Source organism: Oncorhynchus tshawytscha, linkage group LG16, assembly GCF_018296145.1.
Source record: "Oncorhynchus tshawytscha isolate Ot180627B linkage group LG16, Otsh_v2.0, whole genome shotgun sequence".
Lineage (NCBI taxonomy): Eukaryota > Metazoa > Chordata > Actinopteri > Salmoniformes > Salmonidae > Oncorhynchus > Oncorhynchus tshawytscha.
In genome coordinates this window covers 37,935,584-37,943,604 of record NC_056444.1, presented here as the reverse complement: position 1 = coordinate 37,943,604, position 8,021 = coordinate 37,935,584, and the positions used below count along the sequence as shown (strand labels likewise).

Below are 8,021 nucleotides of genomic sequence, written 5' to 3'. Positions count from 1 at the left end.
GGACAGGAAAGTTGAGTCGCCTTGTGGCAAGTGGTTGATTGAGTCCTGTGACAGTTGGTGATAGTGCAGGTAGGTCAACGTTTAATTCATGGAATGGGGGTGTGGTATACTGTATATCTTAAATGCATGCCTACATTTAGATATCTGTTCAATATCACTTTCCGATCAATTTTATGAAAAGTTGTCTGGGACAGGGATGTTGTTTCAATGTGCCAATTCATAGGCAAGCTATCAGCATTTGAAACTACTAAACCCATGAAACTGGTTTGCGAGATTCTTGATATGTTTAGCAAGCTCAGACGCTATGTCATCAGAGAAGACCTTGTGTGCCTCTGCTACTCAATCATAGTCTGTCATTCACACAGGTACATGTTAAAAAAAAAAAATTCTCTCCTTCTCTCACTTCCTTGGCAACCCTCTCAAGAACCCCTGCTTGTTTTACATCTGTGTACACGGGCATGATGAAGTCTACTCTAACAAGAAAAATGCTCATATGCATGACACATTGCAAAAATACTATGCATATTATGCATTAAACTGATACAATTGAATCATAATTTGTATGGGGTATGGTGTCCATTGGCTCAACTTACCCCAAGGCAAACATTTTTACTATATTAGCCATGAAATGACCTCTTCCTAAATATGTCCTAGAAACAAGTGGTGGCTAAACTAACCCTTTGGCTGAAGTTACCCCTTACGGTAAAACACGTGAAGTTAATGTGATAAGATGTGACATGTAAAAGTACATGATCTAATGTGAATTAAATGTAACAACATTTCAACATGTGATACCATGACAAAACTTGAAATTTCACATGTGAAAGTGCAAATTCAATATTCACATGAAAATGCTATTTCACATTCTGAGAGTTAGGTTAAACTGATTTGTTTTTCACATGTGAGGTGAAAGCACGTATTCTCCTCACATGTGAAAAGGTGGTGTTAAAAGGGAACTGCCTCCTAGAAGCAACTTTTCTGGATATAAAATGGGATGTGTGGCATCAATATGAGTCAGAAACAATTATTCTGGTGTCAAAATTGACTACAGATAGTAAATAGGATCATTTGTCACAACTTCTCATTTTGGTCATAACTGGACGAGAAGAAGTCTCGTCCAAAGCGAAATTTGGAAGTGAGTGTGGCACGACAGGTATGGATGAGTCGGGTACGGATGATTTACATTGCCAATGATGCCCAATTGCCCAGAGACAGCAAGGTGTGGTCCACCCCCAGCTGCCATGTGGTGTTCATTTAAACTGTTCAGCAGTGCCATGGGAAACCACCCTACCTTATCAGGAGCAGAAGGCTGAGGCAGTAAGTGGCTAGGTACCAGCACACTTCAGGTTGGTCACATGTTATCTGGTTATAGGTCAAAATACTATCATTTGTCTGTCCTGGATTTGACCTAACAACCATTGATAATGTTAGCAGTGCTGTGTGTATCAACACCACCTTGTGTTTCTACAGATGTAGGACAGGAGAGATGGTTTGTCATGGAATCCCCTGATTAAAAGACAAGTTGATACAGATGTCTGAACTGGAAGAGACCTTACACTCGGTATTAAAATTAAACGAGACACATCTATAACTTTTCATCGTCTTTAGTTATTATTGAATGGTACGGGAGAGACCCTGTGTATTCTTCAAATATGTCAGGGAACTGTCTTGTATGAGACAACACACAAGGGGATGATGACTACATGTACCATCAGAAAAAAATGTTTATAGGTCCAGTATCTGTTCTGACTAGAGCAGATGAAAGACGAAACAAGTGGCATTGGTTAGACAACCAGAACCTCACCCAGAGAGCTGTACATGTCAGTATGTGGTTAGAAAACTGGAACCTCACCCAGAGAGCTGTACATGTCAGTATGTGGTTAGAAAACTGGAACCTCACCCAGAGAGCTGTACATGTCAGTGTGTGGTTAAGACAGACAAATCCTTAGAATAGATCATATGAATAGAATGCCGTGCCAGTTCTGGGACAGCTGAAGTTGAACCAAATAGGTTTATGCTCCTTGTTCTACAATATCTGTGGTTGTAGTCTAACGGTTTTGACTTAAAGTTATTATTTATAGGGGTGCCATGTAGGTTGTGCCTACCAGAGAAAACATTGGTTTCTCCTTTTGGTTTGGGAGGGAATGAGTCCCATCTGGTCCGTCAAGTCTACACCAATACAAAGGACTTATGTAAAAGTCAGGATGGAAATACTCTTTTCATAAACCCTTAAAACATTGGAAAGAACTTCAAAAACAACTATTCTTTTACATGGGTTGTATTACCAACATAAATGATCACACACACAACAATATAGCAAATAATGAGCTCTGGTTCCTCCAGAAATGTCCTGTTTCTCGGGCCTAAAAAGAGTCCAGGCCAGTGAAAAAGTTCAGGGAACTCAAGTGACCCTAGTTACGGTTTATGCTACAAGTTTAGCGTAAACCCAGTATCAAATCATAAAATCAAAAATAACTATTATTTTACCACACAACCATCAAGCGTATGAACCCTTAATAAGTCCTCAACTACAACTACATAAATCACGGTATACGTCACACCAAAACAAATGAAATACCGTATACAAAAAAGATAGTAGTCAGTCGGTCAGTCAGACAATCCAATCCGCCAACAGATCTCCAGCTGCGAATGTCCACAGATCTCCTGCTGAGAAAGACCACGAACAACAACGGAGAGGTGTAGCCCACGGACGCAAAGAGTGGATCCGATCCTGGGTAAACTTGATATTAGGCTACAAAACACACTTTTAAAGGCAACAAAATAAACGGAGTAGAGACGCTTCGGAACTCAGGGTTGAAAACATCCTCATTCTGTAACGATCTTGGTGTAGTGGGTGCGAAGTCAGGCGCAGGAAACAGAGAGTTCAAGGTAGTGCTCTTTAATGCACACACGGCGAACATAGGCCACCCCACGAAACACTGGGCGCTCACAAAAACAAATGCCCCAAACACGGGGACTAAAACAGTCCAGCAAAACCCACGAACAGGGGAAAAAAAAAAAACACGTTCGTCTCAAACATGCACAAATGTCACACAAACAATCCCGCACAAAGAACAGGGGCCTGTTGCACAAAACTAGGATAAGGGATTAAGCCAGGATATCTTGGTGATCCTGGCTCAATTGATCCGTAATCCGGTTGCACTAAAGATGGATAGGGGGCAGGAGGATATGTTATGGTATAAATTACCATGGAGATTTATTCTGTGGAACTAGCCTGCTCCAGACCAGGCTAAATTCCAGGATCTATTTAATCTCATCCCTAATGTCAGTCAGCAGTCACCACAAATGGAAACCAATAGTTATTTCACTGCTCACTATACATTGTTATCACATAACTAGACCCACTGTTATTATTTAAACGTTTGTGATCATTAATTTCAATGATTTTGGATAAAAAAATGATTTTTAGATGATGTTGCTATCATTAGATAATTTACAGTTTCCCATAGACTATAAGGCTATATATAAAATGATAGAATATTAGGGCCACAGAGGGGAAAAAAACAAGTCATAATATTGTAACCAGTTGTTTTAAAGGAGGACAGTTGTTAAAATGACAGATGTGGGGCATTTCGTGAAATTGTACTTCAGTATGGTTTCATAAACAAAGACATGCTGATGTGCCAGAATATTAAGTATCACATTGTCATAAGTATCAAAACTGTAAAAACAATATGTAGCTTTTCTGCAGAAAGAACCAGCCTCATAAATTTATGACTTTATCCTTTTTCTTCAGTGTGGCCCTAGTACTCTGTCATATAAACAAATACACATTTCATATGAATATAAAAACACAATGTGTAACATTATGTTCCTTTATTGAATAAGGACAAAACAAAGCAGGTAAACCATCAGCTCCTTTCGAAACTGAAGTCACAGTGACTCTACAAGATGGAAAGCACAGAATCCAAGCATATTATACAAAATGAGACATACACATTCAAAGGTCTGTATATAACACACCCTGCATGTCTGCACACTAAAATAAATCCAGGACAAATCCATACACATCAACTGAACAGACAAATGAATGGATGCAGTAGCCTCCTGCAGCCTTGTATTACACACAGTATACCGCACAATCATAAGAGGCCAAATTCGTCAAAAACGAACCCAAAAAACCCAAATTCCTCTGCCACCGCAGGACATATTTAACCAAAATTGAAAGCACACATACTAACTAAAATAATTCAACACATATTGGTCCCTCAGCAGCCGACCACTGTCGTCATCGGGAAGATTGCCGGATTGTCCCAGTCCATGGCTGGTGGCACTCTGGGGGCCCTCTCCTTCCTCAGGCAGGCCACATTGTGGAGGACAGCACAAGCCACAGTAATATCACATGCCCTAACAGGGCTGACCCTTAATTTGTGAAGGCAGTGAAAGCGTGCCTTCAGGAGGCCAAAGGTCATTTCAACTCTGGCCCTGGTCCTGGCATGGGCATGGTTGTAGGCCTGCTGTGCTTCCTGGGGGTCTGTGAAAGGTGTCAGGAGAAAAGGCTGGCAGCCATACCCCTGTCTCCCAGCAACACACCAGAGAATTCACCTGTCAACACAAAATCTCATCATTACTACCTCATAAACACAGTGATATTCTTGACACAGCCATGATGGTTATAAATAGGGGTTGTGTGGCTTACCTTGTGATAGATTTCAGAGGCCCGAAAGATTCTGGAGTCATGGACTGAGCCAGGCCATTTTGCCACAACATTGCTGATCACACAGTCAGCATTGCAGACCATCTGAAATCATAAGATGAGGAATATTACACCAATCAATGCACATCCCTGGCAATGCAGAGTGTTCGTCAATGGACAATATCAAAAGTTATGTTCTCCTGAACATTAATGCTGTGAAAGGATTTCCTATTCACAAAATCGGCCTCATGGGCACCTGAGGGGCTTTTATCCTTATGTGTGTGCAGTCCACTGCACCAATGACATTGGGGAAACCTGTCACACAAAGTAATGAGTATCCTACTATGTGTTAACAGTTGTCCTGTAATTTGTAGATCCTCTTACCTGCAATCCTATAGAACTCCTCTTTGATGTCACAGAGTCTTCTGTGGCCAGGGAAGGAGATGAAGACATCTGCTAATGCTTTGATAGCCAGACACACACTCCTTATTGTGCGGCAAATTGTGGCCTTGTTCAGCTGTTCTGCATCCCCCACTGAGTACAGGAAGGCTCCACTAGCAAAAAGCGCAAGGCCACACAAACCATTTGCTCCACACTCAGTGCATGGCTCCGTGCAGTGCGGTGCTTAATCCTGGGACCCAGTAGTCTGCATAGATACCTGATGCCATCTGCAGAAAACCTGTATCTTTCATATAGATGGTCATCAGGGAAGGCCAGTGGGTCCAACCGGTCCCTGAAGACCCTTTCTCGCCTGAAGGCTCTCCTCAGCACAAGTGCTTCTTCATCCACCACATCTCGCACGAATGGGCATGCCATTGTCAGAGCAGAAAGGAACACACAATTTTGGGCCTTCATATAGGCTAGTGGCCACACCTGGTGCTGGGGGTGGGCAAAAGAGGGCGATGCCTTATAACGATGACTTGGTTATACTGATTGCTGGGAAAATAAAAAAAAAACTTAGAAAGATGCCACCATCCTGTGTGCTCACAATAAGAGCTCATATGTCATGGCTCACTTGACTTTACGAGAATATACCCAATTTTTATTTTGAGCTGTGTCATCTTCTTGGAGCTGGGGGAGGAAAGAAAATAATGATTAATACATTTGTGTTACAGTTAGCATACAGTGTACATTGAAGGCATATCTCACCTCCCTCTCAAGTTTTTTTATTTCAAGGTCCAGTTTCCTAATTGTCCTCTTTTTTATTTCGAACTCCAGTGCAAGATTTTCCATCTTTTTCTTCTTGTACTGAATGTCTATGTCTGCCAGTTCTATTTGGCGCCGGAGGTGGTTGCCATACAACTTTCTGATAGCTTGTGAGCTCTGTGAACACAATACAATTAGCGCAGCTGGAATTTGGCAGGATGTGGTGTCCTTTTATTAATACGCACTATGTTGCCAGGCTGGTTTTCCCACTGTATAGCATCTGGGTCCTGTAAAAGAAATTAGATTTTTTGATTTTGATGAGGACTCCTCACCATTGTAGAGTAAATAGTACTTTCACAGTCTTAACATGATACCTCATGCCTTCTGGAATCCAGAGAGATGGTCTCCTCCTCATCATCGTCTCCATCATGTGCTGTTGCTGCTGCACTGGGGCCTTCACCCTATCACATTTAATCGGATTCATATTGAAGCTAGTAGACAAGACATGCCAGGCCTACAGTATGCCTTTGATGGAGTACTCACTGGATCAGCATCGTCTGGTGCTTGTGCTGGTGGCTCTAACAGGAACACAATGCTGCCAGACACTGCAAGGCAATAGGTAAACCAAAGTCAGACAGTCCAAATTGATTCAATATGAATGTGGTTGTATCCCATGTAGAGATGGAAGGACATACCTTGAATGAAGCGGGTGGCATCTTGGGAGGAACCTATGCTCGTCTCTTTCCCCCCAGGGATCCCCTCTAAGACGGGCCTGCCTTTATTTAGCTCCAAGGCCATGTCCTCTGCTGGGGTAAGGTCAGCCTTTGGTGACCCACCACCCGTGCCTTGTCTGTGGGTATTCTTTTTCACTGCTAAAACAGTACAGACAATGTGTGAGCAGGCACCTTCTGGGTACAATATATGCTTGTGCTTTGTTAAATATTAGTCAGGGACCATACCATTCTGCAGAATGTTCTTGTATTTGATTTTGACCTGCTGCCATGTCCGTTTTGGCCCGTTCATGTTTAATCTACACACACACACACACACACACACACACACACACACACACACATTTAATGGAGTCACACTGCAAAAAATTACTTGGTATTTTTGTCTTGTTTTCAGTAAAAATATCAAAAAATTTATCATAGCTTTATACAGTGTGATGGAGTTACTTTACACAATTTCACTCATATCTGCAGTGCATTTCAATAAAAAAATTAACCGTTTCATAATTACAGTACAACTGCATTTTTGGAGATGTGAATTAAATATTTGAATTGTAATTGTGATGTTTCAGCGGAGCGGTGAGTGTGTAATTGTGCACTACTTACGCATTCAGGCGGTCTGCAATACTTTGCCACGCTTTTTCTCTTTGCTTTATCACTGTGGCGGTGTTGCCTTTCTTCTTAATTATATCTTTTACCTCCTCGTATGCCTCCATGAGGATTTGTGCTTCCGACGGGGAAAAGTACGCGGCTCTAGTTGCCATGGTAAATCAGTTAATCTGTGATCTGTGGCGGGGTCTATTTGAGTGAGCCGTGAGCGCGCACCTATCCAGGATTGGTTTCACCTGGCTTAATGAATCCGTGTCTGCTCATCCTGGCTTGGTCTTTGTGCAACCAATTAAGCCTGGACGCACATGTTTTGGCTTCATTGAGCTCAGCTGAGTCATTTATCCCGGATGTCTTAATTCTACTTTTGTGCAACAGGCCCCAGGTGGGCCGGCTGGCTAATAAAGTCCAACTAATCACCACAATACATAACAGGTGTAACCAATAAACAGAGGAGGGGGAGGAAGGAATCAGTGGCAGCTAGTAGGCCGGCGATGACGACTGCCGAGCGCCACCCGAACTGGATCCACCTTCGGTAGCAGTCGTGACACATTCATGTCTCCATCACAACCCCACTTTTGCACAGCTGATGCTGGCTATTTAATTGGGAATTAAAGGGGAAGTGCCCTATTGGGAGGAAAAAAATCCTACAATGTGATTTTCTGGATTTTTTCCCCATTTTGTCTGTCATAGTAGAAGTGTACCTATGATGAAAATTACAGGCCTCTCTCATCTTTTTAAGTGGGACAACTTGCACAATTGGTGGCTGACTAAATACTTATTTGCCCCACTGTACATACATCAGCATTATTCTGCAGCTGTTCCAACAGCCTTAACTCCTTTGGCTGTTCCAGCTGAGCACTTCTCACAGCCTGTAAAAG

The 8,021-nt window shown here is 42.3% G+C and overlaps 1 long non-coding RNA gene across 1 annotated transcript; it reads right to left on the bottom strand.

The window, feature by feature from the left end:
* Nucleotides 1-4,529: 4,529 nt before the first annotated feature.
* Nucleotides 4,530-5,113, bottom strand: LOC121839548. The gene is made up of 3 exons (XR_006078996.1): nucleotides 5,042-5,113; nucleotides 4,661-4,762; nucleotides 4,530-4,566 (listed from the first exon to the last, which is right to left on the bottom strand). It is a non-coding gene; the product is annotated as an uncharacterized LOC121839548 (long non-coding RNA).
* Nucleotides 5,114-8,021: the final 2,908 nt, after the last annotated feature.